General features: G+C 41.0%; 1 pseudogene; it reads left to right on the top strand.

Annotated features, from left to right (window-relative positions):
• Nucleotides 1-10923: 10923 nt before the first annotated feature.
• On the top strand, nucleotides 10924-11790 carry LOC147927655 (zinc finger BED domain-containing protein RICESLEEPER 2-like; annotated as a pseudogene).
• Nucleotides 11791-16914: the final 5124 nt, after the last annotated feature.

The raw sequence follows: 16914 nt of genomic DNA, 5'->3' as shown, positions 1-16914 counted from the left end.
AGATTTCAGAACTGAGACATACCTTGAGGGTACGGAGGAGATGAACTACATAGTAGGACAAGGAAATTTTCAGAATCGAGGCTTTAACCAGAATTTTAGGAATCATCCTAACCTGTCCTATAGAAGCAACAATGTTGAGAATCCTCAGGATCAGGTCTATCCACCGCGACCTCAACAGAGCAATTTCGCACAGGGCTTCCAGAACAAGGGGACAGGCTTTGGAGGATCGAATTTCCAGCAGAAACCTCAAGTCAACAACTTCTGACAAGGTTATCAAGCGACTCCACCGCAAGCCGCAACCCCACAAGAGAGCAAATTGGAACAGATGATGCATGCTTTGATGGAGAACCAAAAGAAAAACGCCACTGAGGTGAATGTCAACAACTGGAATGTGCTAGTTTCAGCAAGGTGAAACAGATTCTTTGTGATAATCTTTCACAATTTCGGTTGCTAAGAGAACATTCTCCATCAACAATCTCTCTTTAACAAAGGCAAACTGGTTTTATGTAATAAATTTTGAAAGCAAATACTTGAGCCTGTTTGCCAAGATCTTCGAGATGACCTTATATAGGACATTACAACATGATATAGGGCGGTAATCCTTCATCTCTGCTTCATCAGTTTTTTAGGGGATTAAGGCCAAAATTGTTGTATTCAACCCTTTCGGAAGAAAATCTTTCAGGAAGAAAGATTGAACTGCAGCAATGAAATCCTTACCAACAAGAGACCATGATGCTTTAAAGAATTCAGTTGTATATCCATCAAGACCTGGCGATTTGTTGCTAGGCATAGCAAACAAGACCGATTGAATTTCCTCCTCTGTTACCGTTCGTGTGAGCATAGCCTGGTCACTCAGCGAACAACGAAAATGCAACAAACCTTGCAACTCCTCCACGGGAATGCCCTCGTAATCAGGTGGCCGATGACTGAGAAAATCCACAAAAAATGTTACTGCCTCCTCTTTTAACTCCGTTGATGTGGTCAGCACCTCACCATTCGGTCCCTTAAGCTCTCGAATAGAGTTTACCTGTTGCCGTGACTGCACAGCTCTGTGGAAATAAGAATTATTCATATCACCAACGGTCAACCAGTGAAGTTTGGATTTCTGTTGCAGGTATCCTTCCTCCAGATCAGAGAGGTGTTGCCTACGTGTATACTCTGTCTCCTCTGCAATAGCTTGTAGAGAGGGGTTAGAGAGCGTAGTAGCTTGCTTCTGGCACAAGCTCTCATAAGCTTCCTGAGTCCGGAGAGACAAGTTACCCAAATGTTCTTTACCAAGCAAACACAAACCCGTCTTCAAACCCTTAAGTTTCTTCGAAAACCGATGTATAGGCCTGGGCATTTGGGTATCCGATCGGATTCAGGTTCGGATGTTCGGATTTTCAGATTTTCGGATGTAGAGATACAAAACTCGATCGGGTATTTCATAATATCGGGTCGGGTGTCTTCGGGTTCAGGTAATTTTGGGTTTACCCGAATTTTATTTAAAAAAAAAAAAAAAAAAAAAAATTATGTCGTTTGTTACATCAGGTGAAACCAGGACCATGATAGCCAAGATCAGTGAGGGAGCAGTGTTGTACCACATCTTGAAACTCCCTCATTCCTTGATAGTTAATCGGTGTACCATCAAAATTTGAATGTTCACATCCATCAAGGATTTCATTAAACTCACCACAAAGCATCCATGGCCGATTGGCGAACAGTGGTGAATCATGATGGCTATCCTCCCATAACTCCCTCCGTTCCTCCATAGTGTTAAAAGCATAAACAAATGAGCAGAAGAACTTCTCAGCACACCCTTCTAACAATACTGAGCAAGTGATCATTTGGCTACTCGTGAATACAGGGGTCATTCCCACCTTTGCTCGCAATACTACCCAAATGCGTCCTAACCGATGTGATCCATAATTAGTTAATGATGACCAACCCCCAAAAATAGACGACATAAGATTTGATGCTTTCCTCTCTTAGACTCTTGTCTCCAGGAGACATCCAAACTGCATAGAACTATTATTTACCCAACTGCGGACAATGGAATGTTTTGAAATTTTATTCAGACCACAAACATTCCAAAAGAAACTCAACATTTAATGTCGGCGAGAGGAACCCTTCTTACTCGAAACACCAGGTTTTGTGTTTTGAGTACCAGAGTTTGGGATAATTTTATGCATAGTCTTTGTAGCACGCGGAAGTGAGGGACGAGTGCCCATATCAACCACAGGCGACCCTTCAGAACGGTCCTCAGTAGTTGCCTCTTGAAAAATTTCTCCATCTTCAACAGCCACTTCCTCATCTTCCACAACAAGGATGGAAAATCCGGATGGGGAAACAATAGAATTCACGTTCTCTTTAGGAGGAGAACCTTGGGGCCTGTTATTCTTGGTAGGAGAAACCTCCTGCAACTCAGCGACAATCCCATTAGCTATCCCTGGCCCCGTGGCCACTACATCAACCACAGTAGCTGCCCGGTGACCCGTTTTTTTAATACCCTAATATCTAGTAATCTCATACTCACTAACAATCTAGCTCCAATCAAACAACAGCGGATAACATAAATCAATATTAATAATCTAATATTAAGGAATGAAACAAATAACATCTATCCAACAACACCAATATCATAAACAAAGTCATAAAACAATGAACCCAAAACCTAACAACCGTTCTAGACCACATCATTCTATTATACCAACCTAGCAGCAGCATAGAACAAACAACAGAGCCTCTAGAATATCCTCCTCTTCATCGCCTTGATTCCACGTTCACATTTTGCTTTTACATGCACCACAAACAACAATCGAGATGCGTGAGTAATATCACAAATACTCTGTGAGGCGATCCTCCATCTACTGGACTATAAACACAAGCGAAAAGATAAACACAAGCAATACACAAAGAAACAAGCAAACCAGACAACTCTGAACACATGAGTCGTCACTGTGCCCTTGCGTCGACCGACACACTCCTTGCATCGACCGATGCAACGTCAATGCATCGACCAATGCACTCATTGCATGGACCGATGCAGCGCCAATAAATCAACCGATGCAACGTCTCCGGCGTCGACCGATGAAACACCTATCGTCTCCATCAAATCCCTAGCTGCATCGACCGATGCACTTCTTGCATTGATCGATGCAGTCGTGTGAAGCATCACCGAATGCAATCTATCTCGATTGCTCTCGGCTCTAACTGTCACCACGACGCCAAATCTGCCCCCCAAGAGCCACAAATATCTCGACAACCACTCACAATCAAGCAAAAAGCAATCAAACACACAAAACACACATCTAATCGCTTAGATAAACCATGGACACGCACTCACCTTTGCAAAACAAGGAGAATAGACCACACACGACCAGAGACAGCACCACAAAACTCTCCTAACATGTTCATGGCCTCAGATCGCTAACCACATTAACAAATCTCTCAAGAACATGCACAAAACTCACGAGAAACACTCTGTAAGCTTTCTCTTTTTTTGTAGAAGGGAAACGGCTAAAAACAAGTCAAGGGAGTCGACAATAAGCCGTCTATATCAACCCCTAGGGGCTTCCAAACCCTAAACACAACCAAAACGAGCGTTTTGACTTAGGTCGTCCCGTAGAGGAGTAACTTGCATCGACCGACGCAGACATGCATCAATCGATGCACCTCCCCAAAACCAGAATTCCGGTTAACGGGTATAACAAACCCAAACAGAGAAACCTAATTCTCAGAAAACGCTCTGTTATTCGACAATAGTGAAGTCCCAAGACACAAATATACATGACTGTAACTACCAACATGAAAAATCAAGGAATAGGTAGAAGAGCAGCAGCGCAAGAGGTTAAATTATCATTATGGGTACACGACGGTGGAACTAAGACCAAAAAAATGAAGTTACGGGAGGGTGAATCAGAGAGAGGAGTGGCTTCGATTTAGTCATTGTGATGAATCTTGGGACGGCTTTATTGATGTGAAGAAACATGCTCAACGGATTTAGGAACCGCAAGAGCTCCACGATGAGTATCCATGGAGAGAAATGAGAACGAAACACAAAATAACATTATTTTGGGTTGAATTGAGTCGTTTTCGATTTCTTTGCACACATGGATTCCACATTTTTTAGGATTCTTAGTGGGTTTAACAGTGTTAAGCTAATGGTTAAAACATTTTTGTATTATTTGGCACAAAAAGTTAATTTCAGGTTTATAATTCAAATTTGTTTAAAGTTATACTATGTTATAGTACATGTAAAACTTAAATTAAATGGATGAACTCAACATAGTAGAATTGTGAGGATATGAGAAAGCCAATTTTCTCGTAATAGGAAAAACATGTTTCAATTCGACTTTCATGAGTTTTGGCGCAGTTTTTTATTTTTATTTTTTGGGTTACATTTTTGTTTTACTCATAAAAATTTACCGTAAAAGACTTCATCATAGCATATTTGCTTGATTAGGAAAAGTTCTTTTATTCGAGCTCTTGCCTATGACATAGCATATGTGATTGATTTGTTTCCAGATATACCCTCAACATTTTTCTTCAAAAAATTTTAGTTTTGTTTTTGTATTAGTCCATCTATTTCGGGGTATTAAAGCTTTATTATATTAGTTGTTCTGTATTTGTTTAATTTACAAATGTTTTACCATAATTAAAATCTTCAGAACATCGTGTTTTTTTTTCTACTAAAGACGTTAATTGTTTTTTAAAATATTGACAATATAATGTAAAATTTATATAATTTTCATATATATGAATTTACTATTATAATTTAATATATAAACACAATAAAAAACTTATAGTAAAATATTTTGGTGAAATGAGTTCCTCCACAATCTCACAGGAGCTCATAACCTAGTTTTATATGTATATATCTATTTTCCGTGGGTATACAAAAAATATTACCATCTTAAGTGTTTAAATAAAATTGTCGAATGCCTAAATAACAAGGATAAATACTATAACGTCTATGGGTCCCATATCTACTACTGGCCTATGGGCTCACTCTGTTTAATAGGTTTCAAATCTTTTCTCTAGGCTCGTGAATCCATCCATATTCGACGGTTGGTTTGCTACATCCGAGAGGCTTTAAAGACTTGTTTACTGTTTCTTCAAATCACCACATGATTTTTTCCTGTGTTTTGTCCTCACTTGCACAGTTCCGACAATCAATTCCCGGAAGCTCACCAATCCTGAGACTACTCCAGCTTAAACAAGCTCACAAATCAGGACTTTTGACCGAGAATATAAATGCACTTTGGTGATATAAGTGGTCAAATCAATTCTTTTAAACCTCTCCGCAAACCGGGGTCAATTCACCCCCACTAATAGATCACAACGTCCTTGTTTCGCACCAAGATTGTCATCCCCGACGGTGTGAGCCCACTCGACTTTACACTTATATGGATTCGGCTCTGATACCACTCGTCTAGGTTCGGTTCAGGAATCTGGTTCGCACTTTGCAACCCAGTCGGCTACATCCTTCTTTATCTTGATCCAGTGATAATACCGTTTGAGGTCACGGTACATCTTCGTCTCTCCTGGATGAATAGAAAACATGCTCGCATGAGCCTCCCTTAAAATCTTCTGTCTCAACTCCTCATCCTTGGGCACAGAGATCCGAGCGTGCACAAGAATGGTATCATTAGCAGAGACCTGATACTCCGAACTGACATCCCTGGAGACGTTCACCAGCCTTTCGTCCCTCTCCTGTGCTAACCTCACCATGCTCAACAAGTCCGCTCGATCAGCTTGTCTTTAAACCCAAAGGCTCCTGTGAGATAGCACACAAGTTCAATGCACTAATCTCACCCACTAATGAATTCATGTCATGTTCCTGAGTCGAAGCTGCCCGCTTCCGACTCAAGGCATCTGCAACCAGGTTAGCTTTACTAGAGTGGTAAGTTATCTCCAGATCATAATCCGCTACAATCTCCATCCAACGCCTTTGCCTCAAATTCAGCTCATGCTGAGTGAAAACGTACTTTAAGCTCTTATGATCTATAAATACCTGAACTTTTCCACCATAAAGATAAGATCTCCAAATCTTCAGAACAAAAATCATCGCTACCATCTCCAAATCATGGGTAGGATAATTGGCCTCATGCTTCTGCAACTGCCGCAAAGCATAGGAAATAACCTTGCCCCTGCTGCATCAGCACACATCCCAAACCAACTCTGGAAGTATTTGTATACACAACGTAAGGCTCATTATGTTCTTGCAGTGCCAGCACTGGCGTGCTAGTCAGTATCTGTTTAAGGCTTGCAAAACTCGCCTCATACTCTGGTGACCACATAAATGGAACCTCCTTCCTTGTAAGCGTGGTCATCGGCTGCGCCATACTTGCAAAACCCAGAACAAATCTCCTGTAGTAACCCGCCAACCCTAGGAAAATCCTGATCTAGGTGGCACTCTGCGGACTTAGCCACTCCCTAATGGCCTGAATCTTCTCTGGATCCACTAAAACTCACTCTAAGAATCCCATCTCTCTCTGCTAGAAACTGCACTCTATAACTGCTCTCAGATGCACTACGTGCTTCTCAGGACTCTTAGAGTATACTAGGATATCATCGATGAAAATGATGACAAACACATCCAAAAACTCCTGAAACATGCTGTTCATCAATCTCATAAATGCTGCTAGCGCGTTAGTCAAACCAAACGGCATCACCACAAACTCATAATGCCCATACCTCATCCGAAAAGCCGTCTTCTTCACATCTGCCTCATGTATTAAAATATGATGATAACCCAATGCCCAATCAATCTTGGAGAACCAAGTAGCATCCTTCAACTAATCCAATAACTCATCAATCCTCGGGAGAGAGTACTTGTTCTTCATAGTGACCCAGTTCAGACTATACACAAATGAAAACTTTTGTTCTTCTTCCTAACGAACAGCACCGGCGCTCCCCACGGTGAACAACTAGGACAAATAAAATCCTTGCACAACAAATCCTCCAGCTGCTTCTTCAGCTCTGCCACCTCTGCTGGAGCCATCCTGTAAGGTGCCTTGAACATCGGCGTTGTCCCTGGTTCCAGCTCAATCCTGAAGGGATCAGACCGAGATGGTGGTAACCCCTGCAACGACTGGAACACATCCTCAAACTCCTCCACAACTCGAATGCCTCCAACCGTAGACTGCCCACTGACTCCAACATCGAAATGGTAACCAGATATGCCTTGTGCCCCTTGTCGATCACTGCCTGCACGACCGAGATCACGAGACTCCCTGAAGTCGGTCTTACTCCCTCAAAAACAAACTTCCTTTCTAGACGCTCGAAAACCATTCTACACCGATAATAGTCCAAATGTAAACTATGACGATGAAACCAATCGATCCCACATATAACATCATATAACTCCACAGGAATGATAATCAAATCCGCTGGCCTCAACTTCCCCGCCCGTCCAAGAACTCTCAGAAACTTTACGACTCTGTCAACTTCCCCTCTCTCGCCGGGATCTCCTCTGATACTGGCGCTCTCGGCGCATTCCGAGGTAATGAAGCAATGAGTTACTCTAAAATCGAACAAGACGTGAGACGTAAACCTGCCCACCGATAAGGTTCCTACACAAGCCTTATTTGCTGAGAGCCCTAACACTTTCTATCATAGGCAATTATACCAAGTCTGAGTCTCAGAAGATATACCTATGATCGCTCTTGCACTAGTTCCACCGGTCTCCCCGGTCGAGTGGATCAAAAGTCAATTAATAACCTAATGTGTACTCAACCACGATCTAGTGGTATCGTTTTGATACTAAGGTTTTTGTGTCTCTATCCTAGTAGGTTCAATTAACCTTATGTAGTTGTAGTACTTAAGGTGTCAATCGAAATGGGATGATGCTAGTCACTCAAGATGCAATCAAGAAGTCACAAGTTAAGCCAATTCAAAAAGAGTGTTTTTCTAACAATCCTAGAATGGTCAAAATACAAAACGGAAATGAGTCATAGAAACAGAAACGAAAATGTATGACAAGAAGCAAGCAAGAATAAGCGAAATCGAAAACGATTCTAAGCATGAACAAATGAAACAGTCTCGGGAATGTAATGTCAATCAAAAAAAAAAAAGTCCTAAGGATGTGAGTAATTGATGTCGGTGGAGTATCCTAGTGTACAGAGTGTTTAACATACCACAAACAAACTATCCCTAAACAATGAACATCACAATGTAGCTAATCCAATCTCTTGGAAAAAGCTATTCATACTCAACCACTTCCATACCTAGCTCTTGCTAGAGGAACATGGTCGAGCAGGCATTACAAACAAGTTCATTCATGTCAACAAACATCCTAGACAACTAATCTCTTAGGCTAGGAACATAAGTCTCTGGCGCTAGTTGGTCAGACATTTCATCAAACACCTTTTGGGTGTGGAAATGTCTCAAACCTCGTCCCAATTGATCAGAGAAAAACTTGTATTTCTTACTCTAGTCTAAAAGGAAATCATGCAATCAACGCTTAAACACTCTACATCCTAAGTTCCTCCACCTAATCTATCCCATCCTCAAGAACTAACACATTACTCAGATCCGGAAATCATCACCAAAGATACAAATCGAGAAAACTAGCCCTGGGCGTTTGGAAGAAACCGAAAGAACCTAACCGAATAAACCGACTTTTTCGGTTTTCGGCGCCGGAGGTGAATGAAGGAACAAACCAATCGGCGGAATTTTCAGAGGGTTTTGGTTTCTGATTCGGTTCGGTTCGGCAAGGTATAACCGATCAGTTATTCGGTTTCTGTTCAACATCAGTCCATCTTCTTCTTCACTTGTTAGGATCTGTGAGTCTGTGTATTTTTGGAGAAGGAGAAGTTGTGGCTGCCATTAATTCTCTCAGACTTACGATCGATTAGGTTAAATGAGTTTTATTTTTAAGTTGTTTTGGTATTCGGCTGTGTCTAATTGTTTGTTAGTAAGCCCAAAACAATTCTGATGGACATGTGTTTAATAAGCCTACAATAAAAATTAAAAAACATGTGATCCGTTAGTAAAATTACGCAGACCAAAAACATGTTAACCCTAATTCTCTTCCATTTCTGCTCCTCAGTTTCGACCTTCTGCGGTTCCGCCTCTCTCTAAGGATACAAAGTGAGATTAGTCGATAAACAATCACCCATCATCATCACCTCTCTTCTTTGGCTCTTTCTGTCAAACTTTGTCACCGATCATCGACCTTTGTCAAACGCTGTCATCCTAACCGCGAGTTTCGGAGTGGTAAGGTTTTTTCTTTCATCTTAGTTTGTGAAATTGTTGTAATTGTTTTGTAAGCTCGTCTTAGAATCTAGAATTCTCTATCTTTAATTTCAGATTTGAAACAAAAACCTTGACCCTAATTTTTGAGACATCGATTTATTATTATTTGTTTTATTACCCCATAAATCGATTTATTTTTTTCATCTTTCTTCATATGGTTATATTTATGAAGTTTTTTTTTGTTAATCTTTGGACTTGAAAAATCAAACTAACCATAAATTAAATTTTGTAAATCGATTGAGTTTTACTCTCGTCTTTTTTTTTTTTGACAAAAAATTTTATTTTGTCTAATGCTAAACTTGTACTTTGTTTTGTACTTTTGTAGATGGCTTCTCAAGTTAACAACGAAGAGGAACCTGCTGTGACTGGAGAACCGGTAACCAGAGAAGAACATTGTGCAACTAGAAAGAGGGCGACGCTAGAATCTGGTTTACCACCAAAACCAAAGAAAAAGTATGCTAAAAGAGCAGACGTATGGCAACACTTCATACAAAGGGTAGAGGACAATAAGCATGCCAACTGTAGGTATTGTGGTATGGAGATTGGATGTGATACAAAGTCAGTAGGGACTAGTCCAATGAAAAGTCACATAAAGGGATGTAAAATGTACAAGGATCATGTTGAAAGGGAGAAACAGAATGTCTTGAGTGGTGATAAGAGTGGGAATATGCGGGTTATTAAGTATGATCCTCAGCTCTTTAGGAGATCTGTTAATGAGCTAGTTGTGGTGAATGAGTTACCCTTCTCATTTGTGGAATCTGAGGGTTGGAAGCGTTTCTGTTTTAACATCCTGCCTATATATAAGACCTTTTCGAGAAGGACATGTTGTAGAGATATTGTTGGAATGTATCTGCAAGAAGAAGAGGAGCTCAAGCATTTGTTTAGTGTTCAGAAGCAAAGGATTTCTCTCACCACAGATATTTGGGTATCTTGAACAACTTCTGTCAACTACATGGTTGTCACTGGTCATTGGATTGATGAGAATTGGGAAATGCAGAAAAGGATACTTAGTTTCAAGGTGGTCACAGATCATAAAGGATCCACAATTGCTGGACAGCTTCTGGATTGCTTGGATGAATGGGGGATTCAGAAAGTGTATACTGTTACAGTCGACAATGCTAAAGGAAATGATAAGGCTTTGACAGAGTTCAAGGATGAGATGAGGCTCAGAGGAGGAGAAGCATTAGTGAGAGATGGTGATTACATTCATATGAGATGTTGTGCCCATATCCTCAATCTGATTGTGGGAGATAGTCTTAAAGTAGCAAAGCCGAGTATAGTTGCCATTAGGAATGCTATCAAGTATGTAAGGTCATCATTCAATCGAGTGAAGTCATTTGCTCGGTGTGATTTGGGAAAGGTTTGTAGAGGCAGTTTGCCTATGGATGTTCCCACCAGGTGGAATTCAACATATCTGATGTTGACTTCTGCTCTGAAGTTGCGAGTACTGTTTGAGAGGATGCTGAGTGAAGACAAACTGTATGATGATTATTTCCTTGAAGTCGATGAGCAAACAAAGAAAAAATGGGTTAGACCACCAGTTTTTTCTGATTGGGAAGATGTTTCAAGGTTAGTGAAGTTTCTCAAGATCTTTTACAAGTGTACTCTACTATTCTCTGCTTCAACATCAGTGACTTCCACTCTTTGTTACAATGAGATTGTAAACATTGAAAGGAATCTCATTACCAAGTGTGGCAGCAGTAATGAGAAGGTCAGAAAGGATGCACACATAATGAGGGATAAATTTGAAAAATACTGGGATGGATTGATAAATATGAATCCGCTTGTGATTGTTGCTTCTGTTTTTGATCCCCGCAACAAGATGCAGTTTGCTAATCTATGCATTGAGCAACTCTATGGTAAGGATACCGTTGAATGTAGGCAGCTTAGTGGTTCAGTCTTAAGTGTAATGAAAAAACTGTATGAGGAATACATTTTGAGACTTAGCAAACCTGCTGAGGTTGAGGAACCAACTGACTCAGAGCCAGCACCTACTACTACTTGTGAATTATCTAATGATGATGATGAGGATGGTTCTGAAGGGATCGAGGTTATCTGCAATAAGTTGGTTAACTCTAAGAGAAAGGTAGATGGTTGCAGTGAGTTGGATATCTACTTGAGTGAAAAAACTGAAATAAGAGTGGAGACTTCTTTGGGTTTCCCTTATGATGTTCTGTCTTGGTGGAAATGTAATAGCCAAAAGTTTCCTATATTATCAGAAGTTGCTAAAGATGTTCTAGCTATCCAAGTCTCATCAGTAGCTTCAGAATCAGTTTTCAGTACTAGTGGCCGAATATTGGATCCATATAGGAGTTCTCTGACTCCTTATATGGTTGAAATGTTGTTATGCACTCAATAATGGTTGCGGGTTTCTTTTAAAACACAAGCAGAAGTTGCTAACTTGGTGCAAATGTTGGAAGAAGTGGTGTTCTTTGAGTCTCTTGGTAAGTAATCAAATCTAGTTGTGTATACAAGTTTAACTCCTAACAGTAATTAACAATATGTTTGTTTGATTCTGCAGATTCTCGGAATGCAATGCTCACTCAGTAACTTTTAGTATAAGTTAAGTATTCTTAATTTTTTTTTCACTTTCTCTGAATGTATGTAATAATGCATGGTTTAGATGCTAATATGTGTTGTGTTTCAATGATTCCAGGTTTAGATGCTAATATGTGTTGTGTTACTTAAACGATGGATGGTATTGAGTCAGTACCTTCTTCTTTTGAACAATGGATGGTAAATGGGTGGTACTGAGTCAATTCTGTGAACTTTGAACCTGTTATATATGATGGTGTCTTTTTGTGTAACTACTAACCTAGAAAGTACATTGGTTAGAGTTACTTGATATATATCTGAAGCGTTTCTTGTGGTCTTACTCACTAAGGTTTGTAATGATATACTTTTAATGGCCTCGCATTTGTTTTGGTCTGTGTTTAGCAGTATTTACTTAAAGTAGACATGTGTTTTTTCCTTTTTTGGTCTATTTCGGTTTAAATTAACCGAAATAGATTTTTTCGGTTTAATTCGGAATGTCAAATTCTTCAGATAACCGAACCAAAAAAACCGATAACCGAATAACCCGAACCGAACTTTTATTCGGTTCAATTCGGCATGATTTTTGGAAAACCGAAAAATTGAAAAACCGATTAAACCGAACTGGATAACCCGAATAAACTGAATACCCAGGCCTAGAGAAAACATTGAAACAAGCATTCTTAGATAGGTAAAAATGAGATAAACAAGTTTGTAGAAGAAATCAAATGCAAATACAAAGTCTGAGAACGGTTTTGGAGGCTAGGTAAAACTTTCAGAACAAAATGAGATAAAACATATTTATAGTAAAAACATGTAAATGCCTAAAACTTAAAACGACAAGATGAAGAGTCGGTTTGGGAATCTCCTGAAGCGTGTAAGATGGAACGTCTTCCTGACATGTGCGAACGAGTAGTGGCTCGAGTGGGTGATGGTGTTGGCTTGAGTGGAGGAGGGTCGAGTCGACGGGCAGCAGCTCGAGCTGGAGGGTCGAGTCGACATGTGGCGACTCGAGCTAGATGTATACGCTTCCACTAAAACGATGATAACGTTTGAACCACACCTCCGATTGGCTTGCAATAAACGGCATTGGAAAGATGACTCAATTCTCTACAACTTTGATGAAGACGTCGAAAGCTAAATCCCACTCGAGTGGAACGAATCGAACGAGGTGTCTCGAGTGGAGTGACTCGACCGACTAGAGTGGTGCCACTCAAACGACGTCTTGGAGGATGGCTCGAACGACGACTCGAACGGTGATGTTGAGCAATGTGTTCCCGACGTCTCCTAAATACCTGAAATACTCCAAAATACATAATGTATGCAAGGATGATGCAATAACTACCTAGACATGCAAAGTGTAAGGAAAAGACTAGAACATGTTGGAAAACAATCAGTTATCATAGCTAAATGCATGATAAATATATGCTAAAGGTAGAAAAAATATAGACATATCAACTCCCCCAAACTTATTCTTTGTTTGCCCTCAAGCAGACAATCAAGAACAACGTATGGAGAAGAGGTGTGAAAATGGGGTCTCAGAACCTAAAACATGCTGAATAGAGTAGTTAGAATCAAGGTCCTTGTTTTTAGTTCTATGATACATGGTGAATAAATATTATTCGTTTGATCTACACATGCAATCCTATCAATCACCCCCTTTAACATTTATTAACAAAGAACCATGAATCAAGCTATGCAGTGTCATTGAACTCATTTGGCTAGGGTGAAAGGTTAGAGACAAATGTGGTCTCTTTCTCAAGTGGTTCTATCTATACATAACAAGGTTCTCTCATGAAAAGAGTTGAGCTTAAGAGAAGGCTAAAGGTTGAAACCAACTGATACATACAAGAGCAGCGCCCTGTCTACCCGAAGAACATTCCAAACCGAAGTTAGTCCTATCTCTACCCTTCATCCGAAATTTCATCTCAAACCCATTCTTTCATTCTTTATATTTGGTCTTAGGAGGAGTTCACTTCTTATCACTCTAGCGGATTGGGAAATCTTTATTATCAGTAAGATTCTTTTTCTTTTTTTCTAAGGACTCTAGACATCTTAAACATTTTACCATCTTTTCTTTGTCTAATCTTTTTATTTTATGCCCAGAACCAGTAACTCATTATTTTGCTCAATCCAAATCCTTTACTAGACTTTTAAACCTTGAAAACACATCCCCCTCCTTAAGACTTTCTACCCTTTACTTTTCTGTACAGATCCATACCCAATACCCCAAATCGAGTTCTCACCTAGTCCTACTAGTCTAGATAATGCGAACTAGAACTACACAGGATCCTACTCTTGTCGGTTAGAACCTAACACTTTCTAACAAGCTCAACTCGGAAAAGGCCTGACGCTCAAGAATATAATTGTGAAAGGACAGTTGGTTAAGGGTGCGGGAAACTGTTCCAAAGATGGGAAGCAGCTACTTGGATTGACAAGGGTGGTAAAAATGTGAAAGACAATCCAAGTATGTATATGGTATCCATGAGTTCAACTTCAATGCATAACAAGATAATTGCAAGTCAGGATTATGTTCAGATAGATAGGGAATGACGTCAATTCAAATCATGCTTCAATCTTACATTTTCAAATTCAATCAACATGCATCAAAGAACTAATAACAAGGGCCTTGATCCTATCCTATTGAATCCAGCATGCTACCAAGGTTACAATCATCATCAACCCCTATGCTAAATGCAACAACCCTATATGAAAAACACTAGACTCAATCCTAATATGCAAATGTAAACTACATGAACACTCTATTTTCTTTTTTCTTTTTTTGTGAAAATTTTCGAATTTTTTTTAAATTTTTTTGGTTTTTCTATGCAAATATAGATGGATGCTATCTCAAACAAGATATGATGCAAAAAAAATTGAAATAAGAATCACATAACACAACATCAGATACATCATCCCAAATCCTCCCCCAAACTTAAATTACACAGTCTCCTGTGTAAGAAAAATTTGCAGGAGGATTTAAAAATCACAACAGAAACAATGCAGAAATGAAATGGTATATACAAAGGAAGGTAGGTGTACCTCAGTAGTAGAAGAACGAGTCGGAGCTCGCCCAAGGAGTTGGTGCGTGATACTAGCTCTGTCCTTCACCATATTTGGGATCCGCGGGTGTGGACTCAGCTGGTTGGTCGACTTGTTGCTCAACCGCTTGCGTGTTCTGATAAGTGTTTGGCTGCTCGTCGCACTGCATGTCGTCGACCCTAGAGTCACCATGGTCCGAGACTAACACTACTACATCTGTAGGCGGATAATCACGTTGCTGGTCAACCTCTTGCTCAGCTTGAGCTGCAGAACGACGCGCTGATCAACGACTTAAGGAGGCTCTTGAACCACGCGAACCTTGTCCCCTTCTCTTCCTAGATTCATGTGACGAGTAGCGTGAAGGGACGGGTGTAGGCTGACGCTGCCGTGGCACATATGAAGATTGACGTGCTGGAGAGGGAATTGGAGAAGGAGTTCGCTCTAGGTTCGCGGAAGGGCGTCCTGACATTGGTCTGGTATCCTCGGGGATAGACCTAGGGATGGCGGTTGTGGAAGTCGAGCAGCTAAACTTACGCATGAGGTTCATGAGAGTCTTGGTGAGGCTGCCGAGCGCCTTGTCTCTGGCTTTCCCCCATTGTTGAAGCTAGTTGAGGCGGTCATGAGCTGCTCTGACCCCTCTGGCCATTCTTTGTTCTGAGTACTCCTCAAAGTTGAACTGCTCAGGGCGGTACTCAACTGCGTCTTCTTCCATCGGATCATCTCCTGCTTCCACGACGTTGACATGTTGCTCCTCAACATCAGAATTGTATAATGTATCAGCAGGGGGAATGAATTCGACATGCTCACCCCTCAAGATTGTAGTCAAGTCGACGTAAGGGAGTAGTAGTCTCGAGGGACCGACCGCAGGATGCACAAACTTGTATAGCAATCGTCCATTCCTCAAACCCCAGTCCAAAGTGTGTAGTTGCCGCCAGTTGTATATGTCTATCCAGCGTGGTGGGTATGGCTTGGATTGTAGAGGAACCCCTGCAGCCTCAAGAAACCAAGTCACTACGCCTCCCATGCACATTACTCCAGGAGTGCGGTGGCTGTTGAGTCTCGAGACCCAAGTCTTGTATGACATGATGTAGTTGACATGATGTAGTTGAGGAGGTGTTGGACATGTCGCCTTGCAGCGCGGTACAATCCATGGAAGTGAACGAGATACCCTTAAGTGCCAGATCGATCATCTCAAGCTCGCCGTAAGTAATATATCCCTTAATCGCCTTGGCATAAAATGCATTTGCGACCACCTTCTGGAAGTAACGCAACACCAGGCTTCTCAGGTTCATCACCTTTTTTTTCAATGAAGTAAACGTCGGCGTGCTTCTGATCGTTGCTGAGAGAGCAGTATCTCATTCCTAGCAAACTGCGGCGTAGTTCCTGTTCCGTTGGGAAAACCGAATATCTCTTTGATGGCCCGAAATGTAAGATTGCAGAACTGGCCATGAACGCGGAAGGTAATGTAGCCCAGACCTCCATCAGACATCATGCCTGGCTCATCCGCGTACAAGTGCTTCTCCAAGGTGGAAAGGAACGGAATTGTCTCCTCTCTGTATCCGTTCTTGGGGGTGTTCGTAATTTTCTCCAGATGGCATCGCCGAAACAGGTACTGAACATCCTCCTAAATCTCTAGTAGCTCCATCGTCTCAGATGCTTTTCGTCGTATAGATTTCCTTGGCTCTTGTTCTGGACGCAACGCAGGTTCCTCCTGTTCGTAATCACTGCCTTCGTCTCTGGAGAGGGGAACTCCTGCTGATCTCTTTCCGCGACTCTTGCTCTTGAAGAGCGGTTTGTCTGGTCTGCTCAAACCCACTGCTTGTTCTGAACCCCCAACAACCTCGTCAACCATGTTCTCCATTTTCATGAAACGCTTCACCATGGATTCGGGGGATGAACGTTCTCCAGCGACACAACCATATGCCTCTCTCATCTCGTGTATAAGCTCAGTACTTTTTATGTTTCTCTGAAACATGTAAACTCAAAGAGAAACGTTAATACGTTAGTGAGCAAATAATAAGAGCAGTTATGAAGGTCGAAACTTGAAAGTGCAAAGAGGGAATAGACCGATCATGTGACAGGTCGGGGTTGGCTGAGTCG

This window comes from Camelina sativa, chromosome 15 (genome assembly GCF_030686135.1).
Source record: "Camelina sativa cultivar CO46 ecotype springtype chromosome 15, ASM3068613v1".
NCBI classification, from domain to species: domain Eukaryota; kingdom Viridiplantae; phylum Streptophyta; class Magnoliopsida; order Brassicales; family Brassicaceae; genus Camelina; species Camelina sativa.
Note: the sequence above shows the minus strand (reverse complement) of the source record. Positions and strands in the feature narration are given on the sequence as shown.